We start from the raw sequence: 20096 nt of genomic DNA on the forward strand, positions 1-20096 counted from the left end.
CTCCCAAAAGCATGTCATTAAACGTAACTGTATCTTTTTGTTTTGTTTTGTTTTGTTTTTCTAGTTAGTATTTTCCCTCTTTCTTGCACATGTATACATCTTCAACTTTTGCATAGCTATGCTTAAATATAGTCCTAATAATTTTAAAATTATTTAACTCACATCAAAACAAATCTTCTTGATCTCTTTTGTGGGAAAGATGATATCTTGCAGAAGATGTAAGCCTAAGGAATTTAAAAATCTTTTTTACAATGAAGTACTAATAGCAGTCAGTGAAAAACCAATTTCTTGACTGAATGCAGGCAGAAGTGGCTAGGTGTGGGAAGACTGATTGCCATACTTTCTTTTTGGGGAAGTTAGAAGTGGAGGGTACATTTTCTTTCCATATTTGATAAGGGCGAAATCATGTTTTGATTGCCAACTATTTCAGAGCATTCAAAGAAAAAAAGAAAGAAAAATACTTTGCTTTCGAAAATCACCATTCTGTGATTTTCTTTACTTACTACCAAGTGATATTCAAACTTTAAACAGCTTCATTATCATCAGAGCAATAATGAATTTAGTGAAGCCCACATTGTCTTCCTGTAGTGATGCTGTGCAATATAATAGGAAATTAAATTTTGTAGTAGAAGACTTGGTGAATTGATTTTTTCATATGGAGAAGAGGAAACATTGATGGGACAGCAGGAACATGTGATAGTGTTACGTATCACAACAGTGAGCAAAGAAATGTTAAAGGGTCAAGAAACAATAGTGCTGCTTGGACGCAGCAGGCATGCTGAGAGATATCTTCTGCTTTTGTATCAGCATGTTATTCTCTCACTTCTGGAACTTTGTTTTGTCTATAAACATATGTTTGACAGTGACAATGAAGTTTAATATTTCATGTGATGGTAGACAAAAAGTCCCACCATAAATAGACTCATTATAACACATAATATTCTTAAAAAACTGTGGCAGATTTTTCTCTCACATTTTATATTGTTTAGGAACTAAAAATCTAGGACTGGTTTAAAATTTAATGGATATTCACTTAAGAAATGTCATTTATATTTATAATTATTTCTAATTCATTCCTATATAATTAAGCACAGTATTGTTTATATCTTTTCTATCTTTGGCAAGTTCTTTTCTCCTAGCCTGGAGGCTTCTCTGTGTGGTTCATATAATACTGATGGCTAAAGATTTTTTTGCTTTGTTTTTGCCTCTGGATGATTTGATTGTAAAAGGTATAAAGACCCTCTGGAAGCTAATAGAAAGTACATTCTTCAGTTAGATTATTATTACTAATAGGCATGTATTAATTCATACCACATCCTTGTGGACTGGTGTCACTTTCTATATCTTGGCAATATTTAGTGATAGGCTTGGGTTCAGCCAGAACTCGTAAGAACAAGATGTTGTAATATGAAAGATATTTTGTAGATGAAGACTCAGAAAACACAGAATTTAAGTCTGTCCTTCTTTATTTTGTATTGAGGTTCAAAAGAAAATGCAGAGAAAGAAGGATTTTCTATTGCTCTGTTGTTCATGTAAAATTGCCTTAGATAATATAAATGGAAGTTATCTCATACAACTCTTAAATACAGTGTCTGTTCAACTATTACATACAATAAACAACATCAGGGTGTGTGAAAAAGTAATGAAAGATGCACAAAAATTCTTACATTAATAGAGATGGGAAATAGGAATAATCTAAAATTTCTGGGACAAAAATAAAACATACTGTACTTAAAGATTTTCTGTAAGTTTCTCTATCAGAACTAAGTATAGATTCAGATGTTTATTGGAAAGCTTTCAATAGAAGTAAAAATCTTCATACAAAAATGACGTCTTCCCCAAAATTTTGCTCATATGTTCAAACAAAATCTTTTGTTTCCTGTAGAGGAAAACAGGTTTTATTTGTAGGTTGAGGTTTTATTTGTAGAGTAGCTGTTCGGGTTTCTTTCTTGTCAACTGCTTTTTTCTTTATGAATGTTTTTCATTATAATATCTGAAAAGCTGAAAAGAAAAAGCAAAAAAAAAGGTAGAAACTGTGAGACCCAACTCTCTGATTCAACTCAGTATAAAACAAATTAAATGAAGTCACTAGTCTAGGTCTCAGTAAGAGAGGATACAACTAAATTGCACGTTAGTCCAGATTCTGATTTGATTAATCAGTGAATATAAAATCATTACATTCTGAATATCTTTTATAATTTTTCGTGAGGTACTTCAAGTACATTTAAAATGTTTTTTAAATGAGAGAGAAATAGTGTTATTCAGAGGAATCTAAAGAAGGATTTGACAATGATTGAATGAGGAAAGCCTGAATGGAACGAAACATTATATTTTATTAGCCATTTTAAACCTTGATATTCTATATTCTACATATTCTATATATATAAGAATGCAAATGGAAAGTGTAAAAATGGAATTAACTGAGTTAATTGCCTGAAGCAGCAAAGAAATCTGGGGAAAAATATAAGCATAAATGAAGTAGGAAAGAGAGATTGTCAAAAACGTGGATTGCAAAAATCATACAGGATCTTACATTTCCTATAAAGCTTAAGTCAATGCAAGTAAAATATTTAATCAACATACATGATGACTTTAAAGGGTGCAGAAAGAAAGAAGAATACTTAACCACGTTTCAGGTAACTAACCAGAACTGAGATTGTTTGGCATTTGAAAATATTCTATCTGGATAAACTTCTATTAATTAAGGAACACAAAAAAGTCATAAGTCAAGCTAATTGAATTTGAATTTGAATCTGCTTATGACACACAGGATAGACAAACTGCAAACTCAGACATATCTTGTGTAAGTATATATAATGTACACAATAATAAATACAATATACAGAATCACATATAAACTGACTTTGCAGCAGTATTTAAGCATTCTTTCCCCATCAATTTTAATCACTGCATTTTCATTCTGCATAAGTATTTCCACAGTTTTTACCTATGATAAGATTTCTAAAGTTATTATGCTGGCATCAAAAACACTTAAGGAGTGAAAGTGACAAACTGGAAAAACAGTCTCTCAGGGAAAGGCTTGTGCTAGGTTTTAATTCCTTGAAATTTGTCTTAGATCTTAGTAACTTACCTGACAGTTGAGTGTGTAGTTCTAGGTCAGTGTATGCTTAAGTGCCTTCATAAATGAGCATCTGCTAATATATACATAACCCAATATCCCTGGATATACAAAAGCCATTTTTTGTTTTATTTTTCTGTGCTTCTCAGTATAACCTCTTCATTAAGGTTTGTCATTGCAACTCCCTTGGCTACAGCCATACTTCCTGCTTCTCACAAGAGAAATCAGGGAGATACTAGTATCTTATAATGGCAAATACACCATCTCATTGTGCTTATAATTAATATAATTTAAATTTAACATCACATCCATATTCCCCAGCCTAACAGATGGCTCCCAAAGCTAACAGATGTCATTTTATTTATTCACTACTTGATATAATATTTGTGACATAACCATTAGCTTCTGTGGAAATAATTTTGATGTCAAAAACAGAGAATAAAGGTTCAAAAATAGGAAGCAAAAATATATGAAATCATCGTGTAAAGGCAAGACATGAGTTCTCATGCATTTGTATTAAAGACTAAGAACTGATTTAAGAACTAATTCTAGTTTAGGCCATTCATAGAATCATAGAATCAGAACGGTTTGGATTGGAAGGACTTCAAAGTTCATCCAGTTCCAGCCCCCCTGCAATAGGCAAGGCTGCCATCCTCTAGATGGCCCAGGGCCCCATTCAGTCTGCCCTTGAGCACCTCCAGGGATGGGGCATCCACAGCTTCCCTAGACAACCAGTGGAGCAGAGGGAGACTCTCACCTCCCTTAACCTGCTGGTCATGCTTCTTTTGATGCAGCCCAGGATGTGGTTGGCTTTTTGATCTGCATGTGTACAGTGCAGTTTCATGTTGATCTTCTCATCAACCAGAACCTGGAAGTCCTCCTCCTCAAGGTTGCTTTCAGTCCAAGCTCTGCTCTTGCTGTGTTGGTGCTTGGGATTGCCCCAACCAAGGTGCAGAACCTTGCACTTGGTCTTGCAAACTTGATGAAGGTGCACTCAGTCCTGCTGCTCATGTTGCTGATGAAGATATTACACAGCACTGGTCCCAGTATCTTCCCCTGAGGAAAATCACTCATCACTGGTCTCCACAGTGATGTCAAGCTACTGACTGCAACTGTTTGCAAGTGAACACCCAGCCAATTCATGTAAGTATGTCATGAATGCTAAGACCTGTTGTGTTCACAGTTTCAACTTTACCAAAAGCTAAAAAAACAAGGGAAGAAAGAAGTGTAAAACATAAATGAGAAATCTAGTTATCAAGGATATTTTTTGTGATGTTCCATTGCATACTCCACTTCTCCTTGGGATCCATTTGCAGGGATAATTTTAGCATATCAGTTTAAGTTAGAATAATGCACTATGTTCAGTATGGATACGCTTCTTCTATATTACAGTTATTTGAAAATGATTCTCTTGGATGATGTAGATGGAAACTGAACTAACGTGTGTACGTTTAGATGATTGTTTTGTTTCTTTTTGTTTGTTCTTTTTAGGAGAAAAATGTAAATGTTCAATGCTCAAATTTGCATCTTTTCTGCTGCAAGAGACTTCTGTCCTTGTTAAAACTCTCCTTGGTAGGTTTGGGATTGAAAAGAATATTGCCAAATGCTTATGCAATAAACTGACAGTAGGAATTTTATCACTGGAAGAGAAGATTACTCAGAAAAACTCTTTTAGGAAAGTTATGTAGTTGTTATTTTGGGTAAATTCATTTTCTGAAGAAAGGTGTCATATCATATTATTTTCTTACTATTTTCATTTATTTATTTTTGCTTTTACTTTTCTAATCTACTATTTCTTCCAAGATATGAATAGTATGATCTGGGGAATGTATGTAGCAGCTAAATTTATGCTTAAACATGCTGGTTTATAGTATGAATACTGAAAAAGATGAATGGGATTTTTCCTGAAGAGTACTTCATGTTTTCTGTTTGCCTGTTCCATGTTGCCTGCTCTAGGGTCTGATTTTGTAACTGTCTTCCATGAAAGCAACTTGTGATTTTGGAGAAACAGTAGATAATTCTACATGATATACTCAGGGACCAGTGATTCATTCTGAACAGCTTTAATAATAACTTGATGGGTAAATCACTTTTAAGCAAGAATTTTCACTTAGAGATTACAGATGTAACACTATAAGTACACTGGAACACTATGAAGATAAGACTATTCTAACAGAATTTAAGATGATGACAGTTTTACTCAGAAACATTCAGATAACCTAATGGGTTAAATAAAACCTCCTTAGCTTTTTCCTTCCTCCTACTCCATTCTTTGAATAATTTTTAGTATTCTTCTTCTTTTGTCCTTTATATATTTCATATATTGCATTCATCTTTTATATTCTATGTTAATATTGTCCTTCATCAATTTCTACTTTAAAACGCATGTAAGGTATTGCTGGCATTCTATCCTTGCTAATACAGGGACAATATTTTTGATTCAGGCAACCTTCTTCATGTACCAACTCTACTGATTCTTTTAACAAGGAATGACAATATTAGTAATAATAATGATAACTACCACCACTACTACACTTTTTTTTGTACTCTCTTTTCCAGGTAAGCTTTATTGCTTAGTGTTGTTTGCTGAGTGCTAACAGACAACAGGCACTGGGCTTCTAAAATGTGGAAAATCACTGTACTACATGTATGGACAAATGCTTACATGCTGTGAGTTTTTTTTGCTGTAAAACACTCTTTTTGTGTAACATCAACTATTTGAATATTATTCTACCATACCACTTAGTTTCCTGGTATAGCATAATGTGATCTATGTACTTATTTTCTAACAGAAAAAAAAAAAAGTCAATGCACTGAAAAGTAATCTGTTGATGCAGTAAAGATATGTGATTGCACAGTAAATATTACAGAGCTAAGGGAGGAAAATAGCACAAAAGTAAGTAATATAGCGGAAGTATCTGGTGATTCTGCGGAGCTGGCACATGCAGTCTTTAAATACTTAAATCACTGGGATCATTTGTCATATTGCCTCCAGTTTCAGTAATGACTGGATCAGGGATGGTGCATAGCTCTAGTCACTCCTAGAGACTAGGGATACATTTTCTAACACCTCCTTAGAAAGCTCATTAGTATTTGTATGGATATTCCTACTGATATTGATGGTCTTTTTATTCTTTGTTTGGTTTTTATTACCTATTAGTCAGAGATTTTAGAAAAGTACAGCAATCAGGTTCTTTTCCATTATTCATTAATTTCCTTTACTCACTTACTAATAAACCTAGAGGTTTTTAAAAATTTTATTTTCATAAGGAATGCTTTTTTTGTAATGTAAAACAAGTATCTTTTTGTTTCCCTTTATCTGCAAATCTTAAAATCTAGACTGAAGGGTAGGTTCTTTTCCCTCCCCAGATATTAAAATTGATGCAGTACTTCAGGTTTATATGTATTATTTCCTAGTGCATTAAAGCTTTCACTTTTCTTTATCATGACTGTAAAGAACTGAGTGGCTCACAAAATCCATCAGAAAATGCTGAATTTTGAATACAGTGTTATGACTGAACTCCTCAGTTCACAATCCTTAGCCTACACCTGTATGTAGGTACACTGCCCCCTTCTCACTAAATAAAAGATGTCACAGGAGATCTTAGTACTAACACTGCCAAAGTCAGTATCTTCAGAGAAAGGGGAAAACCCTTTGTAGTGGGAATTTTTTTGTCTGAGAAAGACTTCCTGCATCTTTTTGCCCATTCTACTTTGCAAATAGAAACTCTGATCTCAATCTAAAAGGACATTTTGGAACAACCACTCAAACCTTCTGGTTCTATTTTTCATAAAGTAATTAGTTACCGGGCTTCTAGAATACTGGTAGCACTTTATCAAGTAGACAGGAACCTAATTCCTGAATGCTGCAATGTCTCAGCTATGGCTAGACTCAGGCAGTTTTGTCATGCCCACAAGAAAATGTTTGGGTCACCTTGTGAACCTGTGTTCTCCCCTTGCCCTCCTCTTTCCAGTCTGACCATTTCGCCACGAATCTTTTTCAGGCAAGTAGTGACAACAATACTAGTTGCTTTCCAGTCCAGTCTATCTAATGGAGAAACTGACATCTTGCTCAGCAACTGAGGACTAGCTGAACCAACTTCAGCCTAAACATACTGTTGAACACTGGTTTGAGGTAGATTTTTGAAAAACTGACATCTAGCTCAAAATTGCAATCAATATCCAATATGAATCAATGATATTACCCCCATAAATAGTAAACAGCCCAAGAACCCTGTGAGCTCTCGTGTATGACAATGGGCTGCATGAAAGAATCTCCTGTTGAGTAGGGATGCCTCTCAAAATTACACTTACTGCAGTGATTCCTTACACCTTTACATCAAGGGACTCCTTCCTAATACGTATCCTGGTAAGCGAGTAATTGTTAAGCTTTGTAAACTTAAGTAAGACTGCATCTTTGATTGTGCTCATCAAATTCCATAGGCATAAACCAGTGATGTAAGGTGGGACTAGGAGTGCATTCAGCCACATTTAGGCTCCTTACCTTTTTGATTCAAGGAGTTTAGAAAGCAAGGGAATCCTCACTTCTAAACCTTGTGACTCAACAGGAGGACCTGTGCTTGAGTGTTTGTTTAACTCTATCCTCTATGCAGTAAATAAACAAGGATACTTTGCCATCTTGATTCTTAAGTTACTGTCTTCTTCATGATTAAGCTTTGTCAAATCATTATTTTATATTATTAAATATTTTGCTGCTTCTTTCTGATGAGTCAGGCATAGAAAACACACCTTTCAAACTTTATTAAGAAAATAATGTGAGTTCTGAGTACTTCATTTTGAATTTGGTGTATCTATTTCGATTTGGATAGCTACATGTATTTGGGTTTTTGATAGCCTGTAGATATTTAGATAGTCATAATAAATGAGGATTTTTTTTTAATTATCATATTATATCCAGTTTCCAAACACATAAATTATCCCATTTTGCAGCAAAATGACAAGGCATAAGAAAATATATCATAGAATAACAACTCTTTATATGTTCTGGGGACCATCTGACTAGAATTACAGCTTTGAGTCCCTCATAGTTTGGAATGGAAATGGAGAGGCTTGAAATGTCTTGAATTTTGAAATAATGATGAGTCAAATGCAAGAACAGCTGAAACAGTAATACCAAAATTCCTTAAGGATGAAGAATGGATGGCTACTGAAAAAAAAAAAAAAAAAAAAAACCCACAAACCAACAATGTAAATAACACCCAGGAGTTAACAGAAAGAGGACTGTCATGAATCCAGGAATTACTAGCAAAATGCAAAACTTCAGAGTGGGAAAACAGAATAATTGATATGAGAAATACATGTTACAATGCCAATACGATGACAAGGTGGAAAGAGGGTTGTAATGGAAAAATGGATAAGTGCAGATGCATAAGAAATGAGATACAGAAATAACTGGAGTAACCATGGGATGCATATGCTCAGATAATGTGTTAGCTGGATAGTCAACAAAGTCTAGTGGTGTGCATGGAGGTTGTGACCACTGCTGTCATATCAGTCAAGACATTAGAAGAATAGATACTGATGAAAAGAATTTATAACATTCTTGATTTAAGCAGGTAATTTACTGGGATTTTTTATTAAGAACTGTATGCTCCTTAAACATCAACTACCAAAAAACAAAAAATAGAAAATGCTAATGGTTAATGGCTTTTCTAATATGAGAAAACACAAGACTAAAACTTGCTCTACTAACTGATGTGATTTCCAGCTAGGTCCAAACATGAAATTTATTGCATATGAGGTATGAATCCTCATACAGTGCATTTGCTGTTTGTCAAGACATCAGTGTTGTGCCAGCCACCGGCATGGTACCTCTAGAACCTGTAGACAGTGAAACCTCAATTCAAATGGAGCTTCAGAGAAAGATGGTAAGTATAGAGCCAGGATTGCCTTTGCAAGGTGGGCCAGAACAGTTTCTGTAATGAGGCTTGAAAGTGAGAGACAAAATTATCTGAAAAGAGACTGCATAAATAGATATATAAGGTCTAGATATAGTCACAGCCACTAAGAAGTAAGAACTTCAGACTTTTTTTTTCCTGCAGAACTTTTGGTGCTAATGATACATCTCTGTAGGCAAACATAAGTGGTGAAGAAAATTGAACAATATTTTCAGGAATAGTAACCTAGCCAGAAAGTAGTTATCCCCGTGAAGCACCAAGGGGCAGAAAACACTTTATTTTTAGGACTCTGACTGGCACAAATTTCACCTAAACTTGAATCATTATAATGGAAACAACTTGCCACTCTAATTCCCTTGTCAGAGGTAAGACTAAAAGTTTTTAAGGCATAATTTATTTCATTATAAAGTAGACTTTCTAAAATAGACTTTCTAAAATAGAAATAAATAGAATAAATTCATGCTTCTTACAAAAAAAATAAAATAAAAATCATATGATGATTAAAAAAAAAACATTTTTCAAGAATTTTCACTCTAAAAATGTCGTAAAGGAACACTCTAACATCTCTTGATGATAAATAAATACTTTAAGATTATTTTAGGCTCTTTTAATTTTAGCTTAAAAAAATAAATCAAGCACAGTGCATCTTTTGAAATATAAAAATGCCAAAACAAATAATTTTTAATATTTTTAGAGAAAAGAGAATGTTGACACAAAACTGCTTATACAATTAGTCAAAGGATGTTTTATACAGCTTAGGTTTTCTAGTCACCTGGATCTAAGAGGAAACAGAAAATATTTTTAAATATGCATTCTGGTCCACCATCCAGAAGCAGTCAATTTGCAGTAAATCTCTTTCTAAAAGATTCAGTACCTTTTCTTTTCTGCCTGTGCTGTTCCTGATTTGTGGATAGATGTTTTTATTTTCCTGCTGATGTTTACATACCTGTTCTGTAACTGTATTATAGTTTCCTTGCTGTAATCCATTGACTTTAATGGAGTTATTCCTTTATGGAGTTATTCCTACACAAATATATTCTGCAAAGCCTGTAAGATTTCTCTTCATCTATAATCTAAAGATATCTCTATACTCATTGCACATGTTCAAGAAAAAAGGATTTGTGGGGACAGAAGGAAATCATACTATACTTACATAGCAAATTTGAAGGCATGAATGGATAATCAGCTGTAAATCAGAATGACTTAGCTGTAGGAGCCATGAGTCACAGACACACTCTTCTTGCTTTGCACTCTTCCAGCATGCAGAAGTATCCATAAACCTGGCAGCCAAATCTGGGTTTATAACTGCTTTGCATCACGTCACAGCAGTTGGAGCACTGTGGCACATCCTGCCCCTTATCTGATGTAAATTGAAGCAGGAAGCTAGATTTCACAGGAAAGTCTCAGACTTAAATTAGGAAGACCAGCTCCACAGCTGACAAATCCTCTGCTAGTGTAAATCATGAGTGCATTGAAGCTGGACTAACTTACATATGACTTATATCAATTTCAGATCTACCCTCAGATCCTGGTTTGTGAAATTATGAATGGAGACACTGCAGTGATGACAGTCAACAATATTGTCTACTTGGAAAATAACTCAAAACACTTGTCACTTCTAGTCATTATTTTTCTGAATAGTGGCTATCCTCATGAGCTGCCAAGACAAGGTGAGATGTGCCATGAAAAACAGTCCTAATGCATGGCATCACTGCAGGTTCCTTTTTTTTTAAAAAAAAAAAAAAAGTCATTATATTCTTTATCTTTCTTTTAGGATTTTTGTCTGAAATAGCCATATAAACGTAATTGCATCCACATTTCATAGACATTTAGCAAAGTAATGCCATTTAAATTCCTGCTAGACTATTTTTGATTTGGCATAGTGTTCTGAAAGAGTACTTTGCAAATGTTGTTAGTTTTGCTTTCATGTACTTCATTGCTCAACTTACACAACAATACTTACAGTGTTTATGTAATGTCTGACCTTTTTTATGTCTCACATTGAACATCTTCCTGATTCAGTTGTGTTTTTTTTTTTACATCATCTCCTGATAAAAAATATTTTATTGATTCAGCTGCAGATTTTAGTGCCTCAAAATGTACAACTACAGCCTATGTGCTGCAGTACATAGTTTGATGCTCCAATTAGACATTTTACAGATCCAGCTGCACATTTTGATGATCCAGTTGGATTCTTGATTTTCAATAAAATTGGAAATCACACTGTGTTCTGTGTTAATTAAAGTGATTACAATATTTTGATTATCAGTCTGAAGAAATGAACTCAGGAAAGAAACTGAAAACAACCAACCAACCCCTCAAAATAAACTTCTATTTGTTTTCATGAGATAGAATACTAAACCCAGGGATTTTTGTTGAGTAAATTTTCTTAGCTACAATGAAAATACAACAACAGAGTGTTACTTTGTCACAAATTTATTGAGAGTCATCTAGATTCAGGCAGACTCTCTGGTGTTCTACTCGTTGTCCAACATTTTGTAGGTAATTCCAGCTACCGGAACAATTTCTGCTCTCTCTTAAGCACAGAACTTGCAAGATCCATTCAACATATCTGAAGTACATTTAAGGTGTCTCTTAAATATTCCACTAATGGAAAAAAAAATCCCTTCTGTACTTAAGAATTCTATTACATTAGGATGCTGTGCACTACAAGAGTGATCTAAGGTTTAAATCTTAAGAATTCACACAACTTAGAAATGGGATATGTATTTACAATTTGTTTTTAACATCAGAAAATAACTAAATTTAATGGAGATTAAAAATTTTTATAGTTCACATAGAGACACTATGTATTTCAGTGAGAGATATATATAGAGAGACAATTATATTTATTTCCATCTTTCGGTAGTTTTCAAGAAATTATGACCTTTGTCTACTATCTAACTTTCAGGATGCCTGCCCAACCCAGACTGGTCACCCACACATTCTTGTGCAGTTCATTCTCAATTGTGCTTTCCCAAAACACATGACTAGATCAAAATGTGCTCTGCTCTGTCAACCACACAAAAAGTAAAAGAAAGCAAAGCAGGGTCCTGTGATACCTAAGTGCAAACAGAATGAAAATTGTAACATTCATGTATTTTTACGTGCCTGTAAATGATTGCTTCTAGGTAAGAAGCAGACTATAGGTGCTTTAGTCCTGCCCACGTTCCATAAATCATTCAGTAACAAAACAGTGCAGCCTGTCCTCTCTGACATTATTTCACTTAGGAAGCCCATTCATCTGTAGCGGCAATGAGACTTCTGCTACTGTTTTATTCCGTAGGTTACACAGTGTAACATCTTTTGGATATTGAATAGCAAAGTCAATTAAGATAGACATGATCCCTGCTTTGATTATACTTAGGAATAAAATCCGTTTCAGCTTCCCCCCCGTTTTCAATTCCTGAAAACTGTTTTCTTGACACTTATAGATAAGGTAGAATTTGTATTTATTTATTTAATTTTTGTGAGTTCTGTCAACTACTCTATTTCATTTTTGTCACAGTACAGAAGTACCTAAGGGCCAAAAGATTCAGTAACATGTTGTTGACTAGTTCTTCCCATTTTTCATATTAAAGTATATAATTAATAGATATCTTCCTGAAGCTCATTTTCTCATTTTCTGAAATTTTCATAATTATTGGTAGTACAATATCATTCTGATACTGAGGTTGCCAAACAAAGCTTTTCTAAGCAGACAGTAAAATTAGATGTTCATATAGACATAGGTCACTGAAAATAGACAGGCTTCATTCCCTCCTGCCTGGGAGGTTTAAAGGATACTTGACAGTCTTTTATAGCCTCAGCTAATTCCATAGAGTTTCAGTAGGCATTCTTTAGCTATGAAACTTCTTCTAAAGGTGGGTATAATCTGTCAAAGATGATCAGTGTAATTTATGGAGGTTCCTGAGATCTTGTTTAGTGCCTTGAGTCCATAGCAGTAATTCACATTGTCAACAATTTTGGCTGCCTCCGTGTTTCCATTTAATCAACGTACAGATATTTTGGGATCATCTCTTGATTCTGTTTCTTTAGCTTTAATTCCAGTTCCCTCTGTTAGATTGCAATCTGTGCTAACAGCCCTTGGGTATCCATACTGCTACTGAATGGGCCAGCCTTGGGCTGCCCATTTGGGACTGAATTTATTTCAGAAATCTTTTTCCCCTCTGGTCATGCTGTTTCAGCAATGATATGAATTCCTTGAACTTTTCTCCAGTACACTGCATGCTCTTCTCTCAAAGCTCTTCATATTCATTGTTAGTAAGTCCTCAAAAAGCTCACCACAGGCTAGCCTTGTCTTGTTCAGATGGGCTTACAGTATCTACTTCCTGGTTTATAGTATTACCTACACAATTTTATTCTCACATTAAATACAGACATGCAAAACCAAGCTGGATTCTCCATTTAAACAAACAGATTCCTTTCCCATGTCTTTCTTCTGAAAATTTCTACTTCATAAGCTTGTATTTTGTACTAGTAGTTGCTACTTGAACAGAAGAGCAAATTCTCACCAGTGCAAGTGACTAGTGATTCAATATGACTAATAAAAGGGATTAATCTCATCAACAATGTCATTATGCTTACCATAACTGACAAAAGTGTTCATTTTTTACCCAGTGTTAGAATGTCTGTGGTTTTCCAGCTTCAGGCAGCCAACTAGAATTTACAGCTCCCACACCAGAACTCATTATGTAACTTGCATGAGGATAATGTTGACCGTGAGGCTGGCAGATGGCATTCTAAAGATGATACAACAATGTTGTCTTGGACCCATCTCTATGACCCAGTCTTCAGGCAGTCAATGAAATCCCTGAAGAACTGTTGCAACTGCAACTGGACCTGCTCTGAAATGTGTAGAATGCGACTTCTTGCCCTCAAATGTACCAAGAATGTGATTAATTCATTCTCTTCTTTAACACCAGGCAATTCCTACATGCTCACTGTTTCCCCTTGGAATAAATCTGGTCTTTATAGCATTCAGAAGTTACTCCTAACCTAATAAGTGACAAATAAAAAAAAAAAAAAAAAAGGCTTTTCTCATGTTTAGAATAGAGACTTTGGAACTCTTCAATCTTTGGCTATGAGAAGATAACGAAGATCAGAAAGTGTGCTGAGGATACAATACTTATTTTATAATAAACATCACTCGCTTACTGCTCCAGAGACAGTGGTTTTCATACACTTCTTGCAAAAAATTTTCTCCTCACTCTTGTATTTTAGTCCCAAATGGAGACCAAAATAAGAGACAGAGAGACAGAGACAGGAAGTCAACCAGTGCTGGGCTTTCTGCCAGGACTCAATTTTCAGGTGTTCTCTGTTCAGGTATTTCTCAGCCAAAAAATTGTAAGGGGTGCTTCATTCGGTCTCTGCCCCTCCAAGACACTCTAAAATGTTGCTTTCTCAGTTCTGGGAGAAGCACTCTAGGACTTAGAAGCAACTGAGACAAGCATGGTGTGGTAAGAACAGCAAGTTTATTTTCTTGCTCCAGATTGGTTTGATCAGATAAAGGTCTGCTCAGTACTCCTCCAAAAGCCCTGATCACATGGTTACTTTTACTTTACACTCCCCTTCTCCCCTCCCAAGGAAAGTATCAGTACCTGTTTACACTTTTCTCTTTGGAGAATACTATAATGAACTGTAAAGAGTCAGCATATCACCCTTGTGTAATGTTATTTTTCCTCTATGAGAACTTCAGGAGTAGATATATCCCGTGGGAAAAAATTAGTATTATTTCTCTATTATATACATGGACTATTTTTTTTTTCCAATCAGTGAACCCTCAGGAGGAAGAGAAATATAACCAACAAACAGCAACGAGACATTGTGATGACAGCTTGGAATAAAACTCCAAGGAGTAGGTAAACTTTGAGATGTCAGCTGCATTCAATAAAGTCTCCACATTGATTACATCTCTTTAAATGTGGCATAAGTACAGAGTAAAGGTCAACAGATTAAATATGTAGTTTAATCAGAAAATTATGCAAATGAGCACAAATGAAATATACCATCCAACCGTTAAGATCAGTAAAGCATGCAACTGTATAAGTGAAGTGTTTGAATGTTGGTCATCTTAAATATACATCCAATTTACTAAATTTCAAGAAAATTCACTTGGTGGAGGAAACAATTAAAAAGTTTTATCAGCCAAATGTGTGGGTTGACCAACATTTATTTTGATAAAGCTATTACATTAGAATGTAATGTGAAGAATAATTAACAGAACTGGTGAAAATTGACGGCAGCAACAACAAAATTGCATCTGAAGCTTTTTTCTCCATCTCTGGAGGATGAATATCAATTAGTTAGTGGTGAGATAATATGGCTACTTGAAAAACGCTGATCAATGAGGAGGAGTTTACAGACATTCAACAACTTCTGTATATGGCTCAAGTAGCAAGTTCCCTCCTATTCCCTCATCTAGGTCAAATCAGCGAAGCACTTAAGTACGTGCATAACTTTAAGTGTAGGAGTAGTGCCATAGAAGTCTTTTGCTTGCCTTCTCATGCTGACGCTGTGGAAGTAGAGACCTGAGATCATGGCTCAGTTGTGGTAATTACAGTTTATAGATACAAAAAGTGACAGCTTCTGAAAGACTAGCAATCTAAAGACAATGAGAAGGGAGATAAAGAGAGAATTATTATTCTCTTTTTTCTATCTTCCTTCTCTCGCTCTCCCTTTTTTTTCTTTTCCTTCAGAATTACAATAATTAGGTTAGAAATTTTGGAATGTATCCCAGATATCATTACACATATGAGTGGGCTTCAGGAATGTCCCAGTGTTAACACAGATGAACAGTGTTAGTATCAGTGAAGAACTGTTTATATACTCAGAAATAAAAATCAAAATTTGAAAAGAAATAGAATTCGTAACTAAATAAAATGTAATAAAACAGATTTTTTTTTGTCTCTGCCTTTCTCGTAATATTTGTTCATTGTAACATGATTATGCATATTGGTGAGTAAATGACTTTCTTCTATTAATGCAAGCAAGCAGAACATTTTATAGGGAGACAGAGGCTGAGCTTGCATTACTGTTTTAATTTGGACCATAATCTGCTTTTCATTTAATTTCTCAATGGTTTCCACTCAAATGGTTTTGGTTCATATCAGGGAAACTGCTGGAGCACATATTTGGATTTCTTTAAGAAGAAACTCAGATGGAGAATGTCCTTCAGGGACACACTCAATACCTTCCAGCTGCAGAAGAACATTCCATTGCACAGAGGAGTCTAAAACAAGTTTTTTACTGAAGAATCATAACACAGAATCATAGAATGGCTTATGTTGGAAGGGACTTCAAAGATCATCTGTCTCCTTTTCTTGAATATGGGAGTGATGTTTCCCTTTTCCCAGTCACTGTGGACTTTGCCTGAGAGCCACAAATATGATGGAGAGTGGCTTAGTAACCACATCAGCCAGTTTGTTTAGCACTCTGGGATGCATATCTTCTGATCCTATAGACCGGTACACACTCAGACTCATGAGGTGGTCTTGTATTTGCTACGCTCTTATTCTGGAAGGGATTTTGCTCCCATTACCCTTTCTTAGAAGTTCAATTCAAGAAAAAGTGCCCCAAACAAGCAAATAAACAAACAACAACCAAAAAAACCAAACTTCCACACATGCACACACACACACACAAATAAAAACTATATACAAAAAAAGAGCAAATAAACAAAATCTACTATCTTGTCTATGCATTGTGTGGTAGTTTCTCAGCACTAGTTTTCTTGCTTTAGAGATTGTCTTAAATTGGTCCTTGTTTCTTGCTAACACACACATAATTATAGTGCACCAAAGTTTGATATCTGTAGTGGTAGTATCTCTAATCCTAGACTGTGATAACTTATAACGTCAGGATTTCTGAGCTTGAAGACAGGCAATACCAGCAATACCACTATACTGATGGCTGGTGAAAGAGAATAGAGATGAGCTGTTTTTCTAGGAATATGTAGTGATAATTTTATATGAGCCAGAGAGTCTCTAATGCAAAGGAAGGCAACACTGTCAAGCTAATATATTATTAAATATATCTTTGCTTCTGAAAAGATTTATTTTGGCTCAATTCTTGCAGAGGATTGCAAGTAGATTCTAAAAACAACCTGAGATGAGGAGGACATCCTTTCCCTCTTTCTCCCTTCTTCCCTTTCCCCCTACCACTTTCCCTTTCCAAAAACTGCATAATGATAGATGTGGATTGTCATCCTGAATATTTCTTTTTAAGTCTTGCCTCTACAAAAAACCATCTTTGCAAGCATCTTTTCTCATGTTGTCTCTTTTCAATCTCAAAAAAAGTAAAATAATAATTAAAAAAAAATCCTTCCAGTACTTCAAAGTAGTTTATATTAAGGAATGAGACTGATTTTTTATACAATCTGATAGTGATAGAAAAAAGGGAAAGGTTTTAAAGTAAAAGAGGGATACTTAGATTAGATGAGAGGAGGAAGATTTTCACTCAGAAGGTGGTGAGGCACTGGCACAGGTTACCCAGAGAAGCTGTGGATACCTCATCTCTGTAGGCACTCAAGGCCGGGTTGGATGGGGCCCCGGGCTGCCTGATCTGGTGGGTGGCAACCCTGTCCAGGGGTTTGGAAATAGATGACTCAAACCCTTCCATGGTTCTATTATTCTGTTGCAGAAAAAGCATACCTGCTTTCATTAGACCACATCTATTCATCTTCAAGCCTCAGAATTACTTAATGAAAGATAGGTAAACGAAAATTTGATGGTATGGTAGAAAAAGAGCTTATAATGCAGTGGCCACACAGAAAATGTTTAGGTCTAGCTGAGCAACACAAAAACAAAATGTAAAAACCAACGTTTGCCAGAGGAAAGTCCAGATACAGGGCAATGCAGAGACAAGAGTTAGTAGTCAGGAATGAGATGATCTGTCCAGTATTTCAGGTATGCTTGAGGTAAGGTAGGGAATCAAAATAAGTATGTACTTCTTATCAGCAACAAAGTATACTTTGTGAGGAGAGAGTGATCCAGATAAAAGTAAAAAGAACATACTTTTACATGTTTTTGTTTTCCGGTTAAAAAGAAAATAATAACCTTCAGCACTTTGTATTGATAATCATGTATTTTCATGACATTTCAGAGGACTGCATTATATGTATGTCAAACCTGAAAACATGTCTATCTCTGTGAGGAGAGGCTGAGGCTGTCCTGTGCCAGACACAACATTCCAGCTGGCTCCAATGGCCCCATGCAGGGCCCAACTGGGCCCCACTGCCAAGATGGTGGAGCTTGAGGGAAATGTAGTTAAGAAAGGGCAGAAAATGCTAGTGAGGAGAAAAAAACGGCAGAAGAAACACTGCAGTTGGAGAAGGAGGAGAAGAAGGAAGAGGAGGAGAAGGAGGGGAAATAGGAGGTGTTCAAGGCAGATTGTTGTCTGTACCCACATCGAAGCAGAGGAAAAGTGTGAGGAGGAAGGAGAGAAACTATCAAGGACTGACCACAGCCCCCTAATTCTCCAACATCTGCACCTCTCAGGATGAGAGTAGAAGAGTCTGTAGTGAAGAACTGAATTTGAGTCTGGGAAAGGGAGAGGAAAGGTGTTGTTTTTATGTTTCTTGTTTGTTTCTTTCTTTTGCTCCACATGAATAACATATTTATTTTAACTGATATTACACTATGTTAATTTTCCCCAAGTCAAGTCTCTTTTGCCCACAACAGCAAATGGTAAGCAATCTCTATGTCTTGAACTTTCTCTGTCCTGTTGTTTTCTGCAGCTGTCTTTCTGGAGGTGTGTAGAGAGAGTGTGCAGCTGAAGGGGGAATTCTGGTTGTTAGTCAAGGCTACCCATCACAGACCAGCTGAGAACCAAGCAATTAATATAGTTATACTAGGGTAAGTAGGTATTAGTGCCTTGTAACTCACAGAGGTGCACGCACACATATTTTATAATCACAAATTAATGGGTAATAAGTTAAACATTTATTGTTTGTTCTAACAGTGCACAATACTCGGAGGATTAATCACTTGAAATAGCATTTTCTTTTATATGAATAACATAGGTTATATTCACATTTTCATAGCCATTTGACTGTGCTATTCCAGGATATACTGTTTCATTAAAAATATTTCCTCTGGAGGATAAATGGATTTTCAATCAAAAATGAGTAAATAAGTAAGTAATGTCAAGGACCACAGGAACCCAGAGTTATGGATAAAGAAATGTGAATCAATTCTGTACATGAATACGTACATGAAATATGGTTTGAATTTTGGGTAGTCCTGCATGAAGCCAGGAGTTGGATTCAATGATCCTTGTGGTCACCTCCAGATTGGGATATTCTCCAATTCTATGAACATATGTGTATATAGACATAATCTATTAAAATATGTCATTTACATCTACAGATCACTTAGCTTCGTTGAAGAGTCACCAGGCAGTTTTCATTGGATCTGCATCTTGTATGTCCTTGTCTCTCTGATGAGCTGTATCAAGGCAAGATTTAGACATCACCCTGTTTCTGTCTCCTATCTTCATTCTAGAAGATGTCCTAGTTCAAGTCCTCCCTTGCTGCCCCTTGATCTATTTACCACTTCTGGGAACATCTGTCTTCACTCTGCATCCTCCTGCACTTCGCGTATGGTATCTGTCATGGTGAAAGCAAAGCAGAATACATACAATTCAGATAAAAATAAGCCCCTTTTTTATTTTAGTCAGAATAATATAATTTTGTAAAAATATAAATTAAATCCACATTCTTTAGTTATTTTTTGAAATTTCCTTTGAAGTATGCTCAGTGCCTTCTTAAGATCAAAGATTCTTGTTTGCCACATTACACTTTAATTTTCATTTCAGAATTTTTCTCATAGTTGAGTAATTAGACAAACTGACTAGTCTATCTTTGAATAAATTCATGAAAGAGCCTTCCTTTACAAAAATGCAGTTGAGAGTCATGGTTGTAATTCAAAATAAGAAAGTGATCAGTTGTTTTGTTACTGGATGTACCACCAAAATGGACATTAGTAGCTCACTGCCCATGGCATGATCTTGTTTAGAATATAAAACTTCAGGTGCTTTTTTAACTGACGGTATTTTTTAGAAACCCTATTCCAGTGTGCAGAAATGGACAGAGGTGAGCA

The sequence above is a fragment of the Numida meleagris genome, chromosome 1 (assembly GCF_002078875.1).
Source record: "Numida meleagris isolate 19003 breed g44 Domestic line chromosome 1, NumMel1.0, whole genome shotgun sequence".
Lineage (NCBI taxonomy): Eukaryota > Metazoa > Chordata > Aves > Galliformes > Numididae > Numida > Numida meleagris.